At 44.6% G+C, this 18,554-nt stretch overlaps 1 long non-coding RNA gene across 1 annotated transcript; it reads right to left on the bottom strand.

Moving 5' to 3' along the window:
* Positions 1-2,721: 2,721 nt before the first annotated feature.
* On the bottom strand, positions 2,722-10,712 carry LOC135574364 (uncharacterized). The gene is made up of 2 exons (XR_010465414.1): positions 10,629-10,712; positions 2,722-5,093 (listed from the first exon to the last, which is right to left on the bottom strand). It is a non-coding gene; the product is annotated as an uncharacterized LOC135574364 (long non-coding RNA).
* Positions 10,713-18,554: the final 7,842 nt, after the last annotated feature.

Below are 18,554 nucleotides of genomic sequence, written 5' to 3' on the forward strand. Positions count from 1 at the left end.
TACTCTACACACTACTCTACCCTCCACTCGAACCTCTACTCGTATCTCTACTCTACTCTACTCTACCCACTACCCACTGCTCTACCCTCTACTCTACCCACAGCTCTACCCTCTACTCTACCCTCTACTCTAACCTCTGCTCTACCCTCTACTCTAACCTCTACTCTACCCACAACTTTGCCCAATACTCTACACTCTACCCTACCCTGTACTCTACCCACAAATTTGCCCAATATGCTAAACTAACTCTACCCTCTACTCTACCCACTACTCTAGCCACTACTCTAGCCACTACTCTACTCTTCTCAACCATATACTCTACCCACAGCTCTACCCTCTACTCTACCCTCTACTCTAACTTCTACTCTTGCCAATACTCTACTCACAACTTTGCCCAATACTCTACCCTCTACTCTACCCTCTTACTCTCTACTCTACTCTACCCTCCACTCTAACCTCTACTCTACCCTCTTACTCTCTACTCTACTCTACCCTCCACTCTACCCTCCACTCTACCCTCCACTCTAACCTCTACTCTACCCTCTACTCTACCCTCCACTCTAACCTCTACTCTACCCTCCACTCTAACCTCTACTCTACCCTCCACTCTAACCTCTACTCTACCCTCCACTCTAACCTCTACTCTACCCTCCACTCTAACCTCTACTCTACCCTCCACTCTACCCTCCACTCTACCCTCTACTCTACCCTCCACTCTAACCTCTACTCTACCCTCTTACTCTCTACTCTACTCTACCCTCCACTCTAACCTCTACTCTTGCCAATACTCTACACACAACTTTGCCCAATACTCTACACTCTACTCTACCCTCTACTCTACCCACAACCTGCCCAATACTCTACACTATACTCTACCCTCTACTCCACCCTCTACTCTCTACTCTACTCTACCCTCCACTCTAACTTCTACTCTTGCCAATACACTACACACAACCTTGCCCAATACTCTACACTCTACTCTACCCTCTACTCTACCCACATCTCTACCCTCTACTCTACCCACTACTCTACCCTCTACTCTACCCACTACTTTACCCACTACTCTACCCACTACTCTACCCACATCTCTACCATCTACTCTCCCCTCTACTCTACTCTATACTCTACCAAAACACATATTTATATATCTCTCTCTCTCTTTCTCTCTCTCTCTCTCTCTCTCTCTCTCTCTCTCTCTCTCTCTCTCTCTCTCTCTCTCTCTCTCTCGCTTTCTCGCTCTTTCGCTCTCTCACTCTGTCGCTCGTTCTCTCGCTCTCATAATGAGTTTAAAGCCTTTGTGTCCCAGTGATGACTTCATGTTAATTAGACCCATTGGAAGTCACTAAATTCAGATTTTGTAATCTCAAACATATCTGGTCTTCTTGATGAGATTGCCAATATTTAAATTGCCATAACATGATTATACCCTTTGTTGGTACAGCCATCTGTGCTCTGTGCTTGGGGATTCGCATGTGGAATATCTGGAGTTAAGTTGTTATGAACATGGTTCAATATCTACATGCCGTAATTATGAAATAACATACATAGGTTTTTTTTCTCCTAAGATTGTCATGATAATTGCACTCACATAATCACACGCATTGATGATAGTATGGATCACATTTAGAAAACATTTCTAGAAACTAATTCTACATCCCACACAGAAGTATCTGTTTTTAAAGTGTGAGTTTGCTTTGTGTATTTATTATGAAAATATGTATTTTTGTGTTAGTATAAATGTGTGTGGGGGTGCTATTTTGTTTTATATTATGACAGAATATTATTGCTCTTGAAAATTGTCTCTCTCTTCACCTTGAATGACAGGTGACATAGGTGTTCTGTGAGCACTCCCAAATGAACAATACTGTTGAGCACTTCAGAATTCAATTACTCAGAGTGACTAATAGAGACAGATGGGGTGGAAGAAGGAGAGAGCGAGCGATAGAGAGGTGGATAAAGAGAGTGAAGGCAGAGGAGAGTTGAAGATGCTACGCAGGATGAAGGAAAAGATAAATGCCTTTAGTCATGACGAGTAATCTCATCCCTCCATTTCTCTCTCTCTGTAATCTGAGGGAAATATGTCTCTCTAATATATTGGGCAGGAGGTTAGAAAGTGCAGCTCAGTTTCCACCTCATTTTTTCCCCTACCTCTCTCTCTCTCTCTTTCCTTCTTGCTCACTCTCTCTCCCTCTCTCTCTCTCTCTCTCTCTCTCTTCTCTCTCTCCCCTCTCTCTCTCTCCTCTCTCTCCCCTCTCTCTCTCTCCCTCTCTGGGTTAAAGGACGGGGCTACAGAGGACAAAAATGGCATCTCTATATACCAACCAATCCCACTCACCTTTCATCACTATAGACAAAACACGTATTTCTCTCTCTCTCTCTCTCTCTCTCTCTCTCTCTCTCTCTCTCTCTGTCTATCTCTCTCTCTTTCTTTCTTTCTTTCTCTCTCTCTCTCTGTCTATCTCTCTCTCTCTCTGTCTATCTCTCTCTCTTTTTTTCTCTCTCTCTCTCTCCCTCTCTCTCTCTCTCTCTCTCTCTCTCTCTCTCTCTCTGTCTATCTCTCTCTCTTTATTTCTCTCTCTCTCTTTCTTTCTTCCTCTCTCTCTCTGTCTCTCTCTCTCTCTCTCTCTCTCTCTGTCTATCTCTCTCTCTTTCTTTTCTCTCTCTCTCTCTCTTTCTTTCTCTCTCTCTCTCTCTCTCTCTCTCTCTCTCTGTCTCTCTCTCTCTCTCTCTTTCTTTTCTCTCTCTCTCTCTCTCTCTCTCTCTCTCTCTCTCTCTCTCTCTCTCTCTCTCTCTCTCTCTCTCTCTCTCTCTCTCTCTTTCTTTCTCTCTCTCTCTCTCTCTCTCCCTCTCTCTCTCTCTCTCTCTCTCTCTCTCTCTCTCTCTGTCTGTCTATCTCTCTCTCTTTCTTTCTTTCTCTCTCTCTCTTTCTTTCTCTCTCTCGCTCTCTCTCAGACTTTACTTTACACATTTACATTTACATTTAAGTCATTTAGCAGACGCTCTTATCCAGAGCGACTTACAAATTGGTGCATTCACCTTATGACATCCAGTGGAACAGTAGTGCATCTAAATCTTTTAAGGGGGGGGGGGGGGTGAGAGGGATTACTTTATCCTATCCTAGGTGGTTTAGATGCACTACTTTACACAGACTTTACTTCAACGCCCTCACGCCACCTTGAAGCTCCACTCTGAGACCCATAGAGGAGGAGGAATGCCCAGACGCACCTTTAAAACCTGTTTGGGATAGGGGGCAGCATTTTGACGTTCGGATGAAAAGCGTGCCCGGAGTAAATTTCCTGCTACTCAGGCCCAGACGCTAATATATGCATATTATTAGTAGATTTGGATAGAAACCACTCTGAAGTTTCTAAAACGGTTTGAATGATGTCTGAGTATAACAGAACTCATATGGCAGGCAAAAACCTGAGAAAAATCCAACCTGGAAGTGGGAAATCTGAGGTTTTTAGTTTTTCAACTCATTGCACTTCCTAAGGCTTCCATTATATGTCAACAGTCTATAGAACCTTGTTTCAGGCTTCTACTGTGAAGGGGGAGAGAATGAGAGCTGTTTAAATCAGGTGTCTGGCAGAAGGACATGAGCTGGTCACGCACGTGGCTGTGAGAGCGACCTGCGTACCATTGCATTTCTAAAGACAAAGGAATTGTCCGGTTGAAACATTATTGAAGATTTATGATAAAAACATCCTAAAGATTGAGTATATACATCGTTTGACATGTTTCTACGAACTGTAATATAACTTTTTGGTCTTTTCGTCTAAACTTTCGCCTGGACTTGTCCGCGCCTCGTGAGTTTGGATTTCTGAACTAAACGCGCTAACAAAAGAGAGGTATTTGGACATAAATGATGGACTTTATCGAACAAAGCAAACATTTCTGATGAAGATCATCAAAGGTAAGTGAATATTTACAACACTATTTCTGACTTTTACTTCACAACATGGCTTGTTTTTGTATCTGAGCTCTGTACTCAGATTATTGCATGGTGTGCTTTTTCCGTAAAGCGTTTTGAAATCTGACACAGCGGTTGCATTAAGGAGAAGTGGATCTAAAATTCCATGCATAACACTTGTATCTTTTATCAACATTTATGATGAGTATTTCTGTAAATTGATGTGGCTCTCTGCAAATTCGCCGGATGTTTTCGAGGCACAACGTTACTGAACATAACGCGCCAATGTTAACGGAGATTTTTGGATATAAATATGACTTGGCTCTGACCTAACATAATCATATGGTGTGCTTTCGCTGTAAAGCCTTTTTGAAATCGGACATGATGCGTAGATTAACAAGAAGTTAAGCTTTAATTAGGTGTATTGCACTTGTGAATGTATGATAGTTAAATATTTCAAAAAACATTTTTGAATTTCGAGCTCTGCCTTTTCAGCGGATGTTGTGGAATCCCTAGCCTTAGTTAATGTGTCCCCTCTGAGGTGAGGTGTCCCTGGAGGAGTGGAGTGGAAGGCTGTACAGTAGGTCATCCCCTGGTTGCAGACTGGTATGACTGGACTGGAGCTGGAGATTTATAGAGGCAGTGTTTGTACAGGGTTATCTCCAAAACGGGTCCACTCCTCAATATAATCAGGCATAATGACTCTGGCTGGTCTCACTAAGTGAAGAGGATATAGACAGAGAAGGTAAACGGAAAGGGACATGGCAGAGCCAGATATAGATAATGCATCACACCATGTTAAACTATTCACAATCCTGTCTTATCTAAAGAAACCACTCTTGACATTATACTTGCCCTCGCCATCCCCCTTTGTCTGTGTGTGTCTGCGGCCCGTCCTCTCCAGAGAGACAGCCTGGATAGAGACGCGAGTCTTAATGGTGGTATGAAGGAGCAGCGGAGAGCCCGGTCTGACAGTCCGCAGCGCTGGGATGTGGCAGCAGTCTGAAGGGTGGCCCCCAAAGTGCATTGTGGGTAATGGCACATGCCAGGCATCTCTGGAAAATGTTAACTAAGAATGTGTGAGTGAGTATATCAGTGTGTGTGTGTGTGTGTGTTTCTCTTTGTGTTTGTGTGTGTTTCTCTGTGTGTGTATGTGTGTGTGTGTGTATGTTTGTGAGTGTGTCTGTGTGGTACGATAGGATGGCGAGAGAGAGAGAGAGAGAGAGAGAGAGAGTTTTTATAAAACCTTTATTTTTTACTCAAGTGTTAACATAAATAATGACACACTGCCTTTTCAGAAATTAAACAACAAATGTAATTCCTAAACAAAAATAAAATAAATCCATAACATATACATTCAACTTATTTCATCAGCAAAAAATAATTTCCCCTCCTCTACAAAACAAAGCGCTCCTTCGTAGGCCCACTTCGTAGGCCCACTTCTCCTTAAATAATAGGATGTCTTTTACAGCTGAAAAGAACTCAAAATCTACTTTTATTCTTGCTTTCACTAATCCTTTAAAAACACATCTCACATCCTGCCCATATCCCGTTTCTATCTTATGTTTCCTACTCAGAAAAATTGACATCTTAGCTTGTCCCAAAATAAAATTTAACATTTGACATTTTCTTTTCTGTTGTTTACTATATTGAAACCCCAAAATAAAAACAGTGTTATTGAAAAACTCCCCTACAGCTTTAAACAAAGATTCCAGCATTTCCAATAGAGGTTTTATCCTCTCACACTCCACAAAACAGTGAAAAATGGTTTCTCTTACATTACAAAAAGGACATCCATCTCTAACATCTGAATTAATAACAGATACAAAAGCATTAACTGCAATGATGCCATGTAAAACCCTCCATTGCATATCACCAGTACCCTTTTGTAACGGTGGCTTGTACAGTGCTCTCCATGCTGGCTTTACCTTGTCATCAATGCCCAATTTTACCCTCCATGGAGTGTCTTTTCTATTTTTCAATTTATCTTTATTCAACACCTTGACACACCCCCTATACAAGTCCTTCCCATTCACCTCATCCAAACCCACCTCCTCCAACCCTCTCAAATCCAGCAATAACGCCTTTCTTTCTGACTCTGGGATATTTGGTGTAATCCCTAGTCTTGGAAATGAGACGTCTTCATCTTGTACCTTCTTCTTGTGACTACTAAGCATACCCCATTCTTCCGCTGGCAGAGCCTTCCTGCAGCTCCCCAGCATTTGTCCGACAATCCTTTCCGACCTCATCCCCAAATGTTCTGCCACCCGTCTTCCATTCATTAAGGCGGGCCCAGCCATGGCCATTAACTGTCTTAAGGTGATGATTTTCCCCTTCACCAGAATCTTGGAGAAATGTGGAACAGCTGCAGTTGTACAATCCAGTCTTGCCCCATACACCAGAGGTTCCTCCAACAGCCAATGCACTGACTCCGCTGAAGTTCGTCTGGACACCTTCATTATGCTCCACACTCTGAGAAGGCCTCTGTAAAACGGAGGTACTCCCTCCCTAGAAATCTGACTACTATCAACCAGAAATAAAGCCTTCTTTAAACCTAATCCTCCAACCCGCTGTAATACAAGACCTGCCACCCCTCTCCACACCACATTTTCCGGTCCATAAAGCAACCTTTGAATAAACTGAAACTGGAAAGCAGCAGCCCTACTAGCAAGATGTACAAGACCTTGTCCCCCCTCCTCTTTTGACAAATACAAAACACTTTGTGGAACCCAGTGATATTTATCCCAAAATAAATCCACAATAATTGCCTGTATCTTAGCCAGAAGGCCAGATGGTGGTTCTAAAACTGACAACCGATGCCACAGTGCAGAGGCAATCACATTGTTAACTATAATAGTGCGCCCCCTATATGACATACGAGATAGTAACCAACGCCATCTCCTCATCCTCCCTTCCACCATTTCAACCACCCCACTACAATTTTTTTCCATAGTCCCCTCATCTCCTAGGTACACTCCAAGATACTTAAAACCTCCCTTACACCATTCTAGCCCCCCTGGCAAAGCCTTGATCCCTCCAGACCATTCTCCAATCTGTAACGCACAACTCTTTTCCCAATGTACCTTTGCAGAGGATATTCCCCTAAAACGATCAACCATTAGACTCAAGCTATCCACCTCCGCTTGATTTTTCACTAACACAACTACATCATCAGCATAGGCTGAGAGACGAATAGGAGGAATATCCTCTGAAAAGTACACCCCTGCAATGCGACTTCTAATGCTATTTAGCAGTGGCTCTATAGCAATGGCATATAACATTCCTGACAAAGAACATCCCGGCCTAATACCTCTACACACTTTAAAAGGAGCACTCAAACCACCGTTAACTTTCAATACACTTTCAATGTCACCATATATCACCTTTATCATGGCAATAAAACCAGAGCTGAACCCAAACGCCTCAAACGTGTGCCATAAATATTGATGTTCAACTCGGTCAAATGCCTTTTCCTGATCAATTGAAATTAGACCAGCATCCAACCCAATAGCCCTAGAGACGTCCAAAAAAATCACGAATCAGAGAAATGTTATCCCCTATCTGCCTGCCAGGAACACAGTAGGACTGATCCGTATGTATGATTTGCCCCATCACCTCCCTCAGCCTGTTGGACAAAGCCTTTGACAATATCTTATAATCAGTGCACAATAAAGCCACCGGCCTCCAGTTCTTCACCTCCCTCTGGTCACCCTTTTTGGGCAGTAGGGTGAGGACAGCCCTTCTGCAGCTTATTGGTAGTAACCCTCCGGTTAAACTATCATTAACTACTTCTAACCAATCCTCTCCCAACATAGCCCAAAAAGACTTAAAAAAGTCAACGATAAGCCCATCAATGCCTGGTGCTCTTCCATTTTCCATGCCTTTTAATGCAGTGTATAAATCCTGCAAAGACAATGGTTGCTCAAGCTCAACCTTAGCTTCTGCAGCCACCTTTGGGAGCCCATCAAAGAACTTCTGTGTCACTGTTTTATCCTCTTTGTACTCACACTTGTAGAGCTCAGCATAGAACTCTACTGCCCTCTTTCTAATTTCACTAGGGCTAGTGAGCTCTTGTCTAACAGCTGATTTGAGACAATGAATAATTTTTCTTTGTCCATTCTTTTTCTCTAAACCAAAGAAAAATTTGGATGAGGCATCCATTTCAGATATTCCCTGAAACTTACTTCTCACCAATGCCCCCTGTGCTCTGATACCCAGCAGGTCTGCCAATGCATCTTTTCTCCTCTTGAGGGCCTGAGTATGGCCTCGATCTCCTGTGGTCTCAACCAACTTCATGAGTTCCACTATTTCAAACTCTAGGGCTTTCATTGATCTGGTGATATCCTTGGTGACATTCCTCGTGTTTTGATTACAAAATTGTTGGATCTGGATTTTCCCTATATCCCACCACTGTTGAAGGGATACAAAACTGGCCTTTTGAGACCTCCACCTCTCCCAGAAAAAACTGGAACAGTTCCTGAAGTGAGCATCACTCAATAAAGTTATATTAAAATGCCAGTATGCGCTTTTGGGTTTTACATTGTTAATGAACACCACCTCTGTTATTAAACAATGATCAGAAAACCCCACTGGAGTTATCACACTTGATTTACAGACCTGAGATTGATGCTCAAAAACATCAAACCTATCTAACCTGGCTATAGAGATGATGTTCTCTCTCACATGCGTCCAGGTGTACTGCCTTGTTCCTCCATGTTGACTCCGCCAAATATCACACAGTTCATGTGTTACAATGAGGCGTTTTAAAAAAGTCATTGAGGCTATATGATGGTCTTGGTGATTTCTATCTAAATCGCTAACTGTGCAGTTAAAATCCCCAGCAATAAATAAATAATCTTCTTTGTTACATTTCTCAATGGTATTTGATAATGTCTCTAAAAAACATACCCTCTCAACTGTCACCACTGGGGCATATACATTTATCAGACACATAGTGATGTTTTCATACCTTGCTCTAACTTTTAATAACCTCCCCTCAACTACCTCTTCAACCTCATATGACAAAGGCAAAAACCCTTTTGAGAACAAGATAACCACACCCCCACTTTTTGAGTTTTTATGACTACACACCACTGTCCCCCCCCACTCCTGTTGCCACTTAACTTCATTTTCCAAATTACTATGCGTTTCTTGTAGAAAATGTATGTCACTTCCCTTTCCCCTTATTAACTCATACACCATGGCTATTTTTTTAACATCTCTTGCCCCATTTACGTCTAAAGAAGAAATCTTAAAACTGCTCATGGATGAAAAATGAATAAATACAGAGGAAGATACAGCCACCACATCTCTTTACAGAGTTAAAACTGCAACTGAACTCTTTCATTTTCTTTAGAATTTACATCACTTATCACTCTTGTGACCACTTTCTTGAGTCTAGCAATTTCAGGGCTTTTCAAACTTCCCCCTGTAATTTTTGACATCAGAAACTTTGCTGATTCAATAAACAATTCACCTTCAGGGAAAAAATCAGTTACATTGTAATCCTGCATATATTTCTTCCCTTTTGTCAACTTCAGAAATTGACGTATCTTCTCGATCCCATACCTCCCTTCCACCCCATTTATCTCACTATATTGTTGTGACGCGTCAGATGACTCACTCTCGCTATCCTCCCCAGAAGAAAACTCCACCATCTCTACAACTTGTTCATCTTCAACTGATTTATCAATCTCTACCTTTCTCTTAGAATTAGACCCTTCACCACCCCTTACATTCTTCCTTTTACTCCTCTGTATTTTGAAAACATCTGCTTCCTTTTCCGTTATTTCAATCTCCTCTTGACCTCCAATTTAATTTTCCAGCACCAGCTCAGCGACGGCAGTCGCAATCTCACCTACTGTTTCCCCTCCCTCTTTGTTCTGATCTACCACAATTGCCCCCGTATCCACAATGCCTTCCTCTCCTACTTTTCCAACCACATCTGCCCACCTTCTCTCTTCCCCTGCACCCTCAGCATGTTCATCCCTTCGCGGTGGTGCGTGAGTTGCCGCGCTCATTCTCGGGACAACTACGCACCAAATGCCCCTCTCTTCCACAGCCAAAGCATTTCATTGATTCAGTAGATGCATAGAAGACATAATCAAATCCATCAATCTTAAAACTGAACGCTAAATTCAGTTAATCTCCGTCCTTTTTTAAAATCATATGCAATTGTCTCCTATGAGACACGACATGTTTCAACAACGGAGATTTGCATCCAAAAGGAACTTTCTTTATTGTAGATACTATTTGACCATGGCGAGATAACTCTCGCTCCAACACTTCATCTCTAACAAATGGTGGCACGTTAGAAAGTATAACTTTCTTTGCCGGATTCAAAAGCGGAAATACCCGCGTCTGTGTCTCCCGCAACACAACACCCCTCTCAACTATCTTATTCACCTTTTCAATTGAATCTAAGAATATCACTACAGCGCGATTCATCCTTGAGGCTGATTTGATGCTATCATACCCAATGATAGCACCCACAGCCAAGCTACATTCTTCCACTGAACACCCGGCCGCAGCAGGAATCTTTACTCCATGCCTCCGACTAAGTTTTTCAAACTCTACACTTCCGCGAGTGGCCATTGCTGGTTGTGCCCTCGCGAAAAACCAACCTCAAAGATCCCACCACCCCTATACGTGCTTAGTGATAGTTAAACAATATACCATTAAAGCAACTAAACTAATCAATATATATATATATACATACCAAAACCCAATAGAGTGAAAAGAAATTCCATTCGCTCTCACAATCACTCCTGCTTGACGACTCACTCCCAGCATGCACTCCGACGAGAGAGAGAGAGAGAGAGAGAGACTCACTCTTCCCGTAGCTGGTGTGTTATCAGCCAAGAACAAGGTGTTGGCACGTCAGGCTTCATGTTTGAGCGGGTTTGTGTCCTCCGAGCTTAAAGTCTAGCAGCTTTAGTTAATTATTTATCTGCAGTGTTGGGGAACGTTACTTTTAATAAAAGTAACTTGTTAGGTTACAAAGTTACTGCCATTATTAAAAGTAACTTGTTACATTACACCACTTATTGTGGAAAGGAACTTGTTTTTGTGATCCCAAAAACACAAAACCCTCTGAAAATCTACTCGCGGATATTCAAAGTGGAACGTTCCGCTAAGCGTCTAAAGAGTTGTCAATGCGCCACACTGTCAGCAGCACTGAAGGCATCGGACATCATGGCTGCTCAAGACTGAGATCTCTGTCAGATTTCCTCTCTGATGAACGCAAAGAAAATCTTGATAAATCTAACTCATCAAAGGAACACTGATCTTAAATCAAAACCAACATTTAGGCAGCTTTATGAAACAAAATATACATATTAATAAACCAACTAAATACGCAGAAAAAGGTTTTACAATAAAATTGAGAGTTTCTTTTTGGACAAGTTTGTTCAGGAAGTTGTTCAGGTAGTTGTTCAGGTAGTTTGTTCAGGTAGTCTCCTCTCCATTTCATTCTGTTTGCTTCCATCTGGTTCTTAGTTCTACCCCGGCTCTATAATACCTGCTGTCTGACCTATGGAGAGTGGCGTGGACAGCTCTTAGAGGTAATGATAGACACTTAACCAACACCAACCTACCCTGTCTAGTACAAATGAGCCCTGAACGGCATGTTAATGCCAGAAAATGGTCCACTATGCTAAGGCTGAAAAGTTAGCGAGATCAGGGGATGAAAAAGTGCAGAGTGACCTTACTATCTATGTAATGGTCACCACTTGCCCAGAGAGAGGACAATGCTAATCTACTTTTACATAGTCCTTTCTCCACTGGCTCCACCACTCAACCCGTCACCCTGGAGTGGCTGACCCCCCCCCCCCCCCCCCATCTCCCTTCTCTCCTCCTGCCCCCCTTCTTCCTCTCTCCTCCTGGTACCTCCCTTCTTCCTCTCTCCTCCTGGCCTTCCCTTCTCTCTTCCTGGCATCCCCTCCCTCTCTCCTCCCGGTACCCCCCCCCCATCTCCCTCTCTCCTCCTGGTACCCCCTTCTTCCTCTCTCCTCCTGGTACCTCCCCTTCTTCCTCTCTCCTCCTGGCCTTCCCTTCTCTCTTCCTGGCATCCCCTCCCTCTCTCCTCCTGGTACCCCCCTCCTTCTCTCCTCCTGCCCCCCTTATTCCTCTCTCCTCCTGGTACCTCCCCTTCTTCCTCTCTCCTCCTGGTACCTCCCCTTCTTCCTCTCTCCTCCTGGCCTTCCCTTCTCTCTTCCTGGCATCCCCTCCCTCTCTCCTCCCGGTACCCCCCTCCCATCTCCCTCTCTCCTCCTGGTACCCCCTTCTTCCTCTCTCCTCCTGGCCTTCCCTTCTCTCCTCCTGGCATCCCCTCCCTCCCTCTCTCCTCCCGGTATCCCCCATCTCCCTCTCTCCTCCTGGTACCCCCCTCCTTCTCTCCTCCTGCCCCCTTCTTCCTCTCTCCTCCTGGCCTTCCCTTCTCTCCTCCTGGCATCCCCTCCCTCCCTCTCTCCTCCCAGTATCCCCCCATCTCCCCTCTCTCCTCCTGGTACCCCCCCCTCCCTCCTTCTCTCCTCCCCCCCCTTCTTCCTCTCTCCTCCTGGCCTTCCCTTCTCTCCTCCTGGCATCCCCTCCCTCCCTCTCTCCTCCCGGTACCCCCCATCTCCCTCTCTCCTCCTGGTACCCCCTCCTTCTCTCCTCCTGGCATCCCCTCCCTCCCTCTCTCCTCCCGGTACCCCCCCCCATCTCCCTCTCTCCTCCTGGTACCCCCTCCTTCTCTCCTCCTGGCCTTCCCTTCTCTCCTCCCGGCATCCCCTCCCTCCCTCTCTCCTCCCGGTATCCCCCATCTCCCTCTCTCCTCCTGGTACCCCCCTCCCTCCTTCTCTCCTCCTGCCCCCCTTCTTCCTCTCTCCTCCTGGCCTTCCCTTCTCTCCTCCTGGCATCCCCTCCCTCCCTCTCTCCTCCCGGCACCCCCCCATCTCCCTCTCTCCTCCTGGTACCCCCTCCCCTCCTTCTCTCCTCCTGGCCTTCCCTTCTCTCCTCCTGGTATCCCCTCCCTCCCTCTCTCCTCCCGGTACCCCCATCATCTCCCTCTCTCCTCCTGGTACCTGCCCCCCCTCCCTCCTTCTCTCCTCCTGGCCTTCCCTTCTCTCCTCCCAGCATCCCCTCCCTCCCTCTCTCCTCCCGGTACCCCCCATCTCCCTCTCTACTCCTGGTACCCCCCCCCTCCCTCCTTCTCTCCTCCTGGCCTTCCCTTCTCCTCCTGGCCTTCCCTTCTCCTCCTGGCCCCCCCCCACCCCCAGTCACCACTGCCTGCAGTATTAGGGTGCAATTAATGTCATGGCTGATGGCAGTGGTGATGTTAAACTAACTGACTCCTGTCCTGTCTGTCTGACTCCCCAGTTTAAGCACATTTATTCCATTATTCATTAAAGCTGCAGAATGGAACATAGGGCTGGAATTACTGTCAAATGAAGAAATCAGGTGGAAATGGATTGGCTGTCCAGAGAGCCACTGAGACACAGGGTTCTAGATACCGAAGGTACGGTTTACTGTGTGTGTGTGTTCTGGCAATCCCCTTTAATTATTTACTTGTTCATCTTGGGGGATAAACAGTTCTTTATGCTGTAGGACTGCAGTGTTTCTGGTTGTTCTTTTCACTATTATCATCTCACTCTAGCTGCGTACATTTGGAAATTGCTTGTTGTGAACAGGCTACTTCAATGTGGTTTCATTTCATTTTGTGACTTATTGCCAGCTGTATCTCATAGCTGAGTCAGCTGTGAATGAACACGCCCCTCTGTCTCAGTGCTGTGTGTGTGTGTGTGTGTGTGTGTGTGTGTGTGTGTGCAGGAGCTCATGTGTGCTTTGGTGTGTGCGTGAGAGAGAGAGAGAGAGAGAGAGACAGAGAGAACGAAATACTGTCCCACTGACTTAAATCTACTGTACGCTCTGTATTACAATCCAATGAGTCTAATCACTTCCATTCACCACACAATGTCTGTGTTCTATTCAGAGGCTCGCTGAGGTTTCCCATGTCAGGTTGGTTGGCTTGGACTACAGAGGGCTCCTCCAGTTCTCATTTGTCTGCTGTTGTGTCCGCTAGGCTATACACTCGTCCTGTGGCCAACATTTACAGTGTTGGTTTTCTGAGTGGAGGAGAGGGAACAAATTCATAAAGGAAAGGAAATAAATGGATTTCATTAATTATAGATAAAACAAAGGGATTAAAACCATTGTGGTTTTTTTCCTGCTCCGTTTTTCCTTTTCTTTTCAGCATGACTGTTGGGAGGCCCTGGGTCTGACTCGCTTCTGTGGCTGACCAAGGCCTGCCAAGACAGGGAGCGGGAGGGAGAGAGAGAGAGAGAGAGAGAGAGGGAGGGAGGGAGAGAGAGAGAGAGAGAAAGAGAGGGAGAGAGAGAAAGAGAGGGAGAGGGTGAGAGAGGGAGGGAGAGAGAGAGGGAGAGAGAGAGAGAAAGAGAGGGAGAGGGTGAGAGAGTGAGGGAGAGAGAGAGAGAGAGAGAGAGAGAGAGGGAGGGGAGAGAGAGAGAGAGAGGGAGAGGGTGAGAGAGGGAGGGAGAGAGAGAGAGAGGGAGAGAGAGAGAGCGAGACAGAGAGGGAGAGGGTGAGAGAGGGAGGGAGAGAGAGAGAGAGCGAGAGAGAGCGAGACAGAGGGAGAGGGTGAGAGAGGGGGTCTAACATTGACTTGTATATCATGGGTGGCCTGGCTGTTCACAAAGGGCCCTAATGCACCTGTCGCCAAGACACACACACACCAAACCTTACAATGTATGAGAAGGGGCACTGTTTGTTGCTTCGTTGATTCGTTTTCTGTGTGTTTGACCCACTGTACTGGATGTATCTCTCTCTCTCTCTCTCTCTCTCTCTCTCTCTCTCTCTCTCTCTCTCTCTCTCTCTCTCTCTCTCTCTGTGTGCACATCACCTTGGACAAGCTAAGATGGCAGCCAAGGAAGCTTAGCGGTTTAGAGGCACCTTGTTCAATCCTTCCCTCTGAACACAGTCGTGCCAGCCTCTTCCAGAGGAGCGTAGTTCCAGAACATTATCTGGGAAGGCCTGTGTTGTGTCATTGTGGGGATGAGACCGAGGGATTTACCAGAACAGTGTAAGTGCTGCTGAACAGAGGGGCTTGTGCCACCGATCTCTTAGCAGCCAAACACACATTGTGAAGGCACGTTGAACGCTGTCCCAACCTATTCTCAAGGTAGTGACATGCCATTGTTCCCGTTTCATGTTTTTTCCAGGCATGCCTGTATTTTATACTGCTGTCTGTGTGCTAGTGAATGTGGGCATTCCATCCTCTATTATGTGTACAGTGTATGCAAACATTTGTGAACGTGTGTGTGAACTTGTGAAAGCGTGTGTGTGAACGTGTGTGTGTGTGTGAACGTGTGTGTGCGTTTGTCAACGTGTGAATGAGTGTGTGTGTGAACGTGTGTGTGGGTGAATGTGTCTGTGTGAACCTGTGTGTGTGTGAACGTGTGTGAACGTGTATGTGATTGTGTGTGAATGTGTGTGAACGTGTGTGTGTGTGTGTGTGTGTATGAACATGAGTGTGTTTGTGAAAGTGTTTGTGTGTTTGTGTGTGAATGTGTGTGTGTGTGTGTGTGTGTGTGTGTGTGTGTGTGTGTGTGTGTGTGTGTGTGTGTGAAAGTGTGTGTGTTAATGTGTGTGTGTGTGTGTGTGTGGGAACGTGTGTGTGTGTAAACTTTTGTGTGTTTTTGTGAATGTTTCTGTGTGTATGAACATGAGTGCGTGAACGTGTGAACATGTGTGTGTGTGTGTGTGAAAGTGTGTGTGTTAATGTGTGTGTGTGTGAACGTGTGTGTGTCTCTGTGAACGTGTGTGTGTTTGTGTGTGAATGTGTGTGTGAACGTGTGTGTGTGTGTGTATGAACATGAGTGCGTGAACGTGTGAACATGTGTGTGTGTGTGAAAGCGTGTGTGTTAATGTGTGTGTGTGTGAACGTGTGTGTGTCTCTGTGAACGTGTGTGTGTTTGTGTGTGAATGTGTGTGTGAACGTGTGTGTGTGTGTAAACATGTGTGTGTGTGTGAATGTATGTGTGTGTCTGTGAACTTTTGTGTGTTTGTGTGTGAACGTGTGTGTGTGTATGAACATGAGCGTGTGAACATGTGTGTGTGTGTGAAAGCGTGTGTGTTAATGTGTGTGTGTGTGTGTGTGAACGTGTGTTTGTGTGAACGTGTGTGTGTCTCTGTGAACGTGTGTGTGTTTGTGTGTGAATGTGTGTGTATGTGAACGTCTGTGTGTATGTGAACGTCTGTGTGTGTGTGCGTAAATGTCTGTGTGTGCGTAAACATGTGTGTGCGAAAGTGTGTGTGTGTGTGTGTGTGTGTGAACGTGTGTGTGTGAACGTGTGTGTGTGTAAACATGTGTGTGTGTGTGTGTGAACGTGTGTGTGTGTAAACATGTGTGTGTGTGTGTGTGAACGTGTGTGTGTGTAAACATGTGTGTGTGTGTGTGTGTGTTGACACCAATTAGTGACAGCAGGACTGTAGCCCAATGCAATTATCTGAATGAGTATTACAACAGTTTTAAATCTCGAATGGAAATATGATGCGATTGTGTGGATGAATTGTGTGGATGAATTGTATTATTGTGGATGAATTGTATTATTGTGGATGAATTGTATTATTGTGGATGAATTGTATTATTGTGGATGAATTGTATTATTGTGGAAGAATTGTATTATTGTGGAAGAATTGTTTTAATCCTTCTCATGTTCAATGTTTTAAATGTTTAAATGTTTGCGGTTCATTGTATCGTTGCGTTTATAGTCTAATATAAGCCATTGATAGGGTGTTAGCATTGACTAATGCTTGTCTGATACAGCTTGGTTAGATTGTTGTATGTGTGATGTGTAGTTGTAATAGTGTACTAATGTAGTTGTCATTCACACTGAAGCCTTGTCAGAACACACAACCCGCCCAGATCACATTGTCATATTCCACATGATTCTCCATTGTTCTCTTTCTACCTTTTGATTCCTGCCTTTATGCCGTTTCACAATCACAACAACATAGTGATAAAAGATAGTGGTAGTGTCCCAAGATGGCAGCCTATCCCCTATAAAGTGCATTTCTTTTGACAAGGACCCTGTGGGCAATGGTCCAAAGGCACTAAAGTGCACTAAAAAGGAAATAAGGTTCCATTTCAAGTCAAATCTAATTGTATTTGTTACATGCCGAACACAACAGGTGTAGAACGTAAAGTGAAATGAATATTTACAAGCCCTTAACCAACAATGTAGTTCAAGAAAAATTGTAAATCTGTAAAATGATATAGAATCAGCTTGATCCCCTCTGTCGAAGATACTTGGACATTATTTCTTGATATTTTCAGTGGTATTGTCAACAAACACGCCCCCATAAAGAAAATGAGAATTAAAAACAGGTTCAGCCCCTGGTTCGACCGTGATCTTACTCCACCTCAATAATTTCATTTGGTGAAAGGCTTGGCACACGCATATTCAGGCTGACTGGCTATCTTTCAGGTAAATGAGAAATAATTGCACTCAGGATATCCGGAAGGCCAAAGTTAGCTACTTTAAGGAGCAGTTCTCTCTCAGTGGGTCTAACCCCAAGAAGTTCTTGAAAACGTTTAAAGACCTGGAGAATAAACCCTCCTCCTCACAGCTGCCTATGTCCCTTAATGTTGATGATGTGGAAGCACATGGCTGAGCTCTTAAATCACCACTTCATTAAGTCAGGATTCCTATTTGACTACTTGCCCGTCCAACATTCCCTTATCTCCCACAACGTCTACTGCGACTATCCCCGATCCTTCTTCCTCTTTTTCCCCTGCCCCGCTACAAAGTTTCACCCTGGAGGCAGTCACTGAGTCCAAGGTGCTAAAGGAGCTCCTTAAACTTGACCCTGAAAAATACATCTGGTTGAGACCCTTTCTTATTTAAGGTTGCTACCCCTATCATCGCCAAGCCTATATCCAACGTTTTTAACCTGTCTCTCTTTTCTGGGGAGGTTCCCATTGCTTAGAAGGCAGCCACGGTTCGTCCATCATTTAAAGGGGGAGATCATTCGGGTCCTAAAAGGTCCTTAACCTGTTGAGTGTAGGGGGCAGTATTTTGATGTTTGGATGAAAAACGTACCCAAATTAAACTGCCTATTTCTCAGAAAACACTCTAAAGTTTCCAAAACTGTCAAAATCTTGTCTGTAAGTATAACAGAACTGATATTGCAGGCTAAAACCTGAGGACAATCCAACCCGGAAGTGCTATTTTTCCTGAAAGCTCTCTGTTCCATTGCATGCCTTCGCTCCATTTAAAGGGATATCAACCAGATTCATTTTCCTATGGCTTCCCCATGGTGTGAACAGTCTTTAGACATAGTTTCAGGCTTTTATTTTGAAAAAATGAGCGAGAAAGATCACATTGCGTCATTGGATGGCTGGGTGCCTACAGCGTTTTGCATGCGCTGATTATAAAAAACGTTTGACATGTTTCTACAAACTTTACGGATACTATTTGGAATTTTCGTCTGCCTGGTCGTGACCGCTCGAGCCTGTGGATTTCTGAACATTACGCGCCAACCAAATGGAGGTATTTTGGATATAAAAATCATCTTTATGGAACAAAAGGAACATTTATTGTATAACTGGGAGTCTCGTGAGTGCAAACATCTGAAGATCATC

The sequence above is a fragment of the Oncorhynchus nerka genome, linkage group LG12, assembly GCF_034236695.1.
Source record: "Oncorhynchus nerka isolate Pitt River linkage group LG12, Oner_Uvic_2.0, whole genome shotgun sequence".
Lineage (NCBI taxonomy): Eukaryota > Metazoa > Chordata > Actinopteri > Salmoniformes > Salmonidae > Oncorhynchus > Oncorhynchus nerka.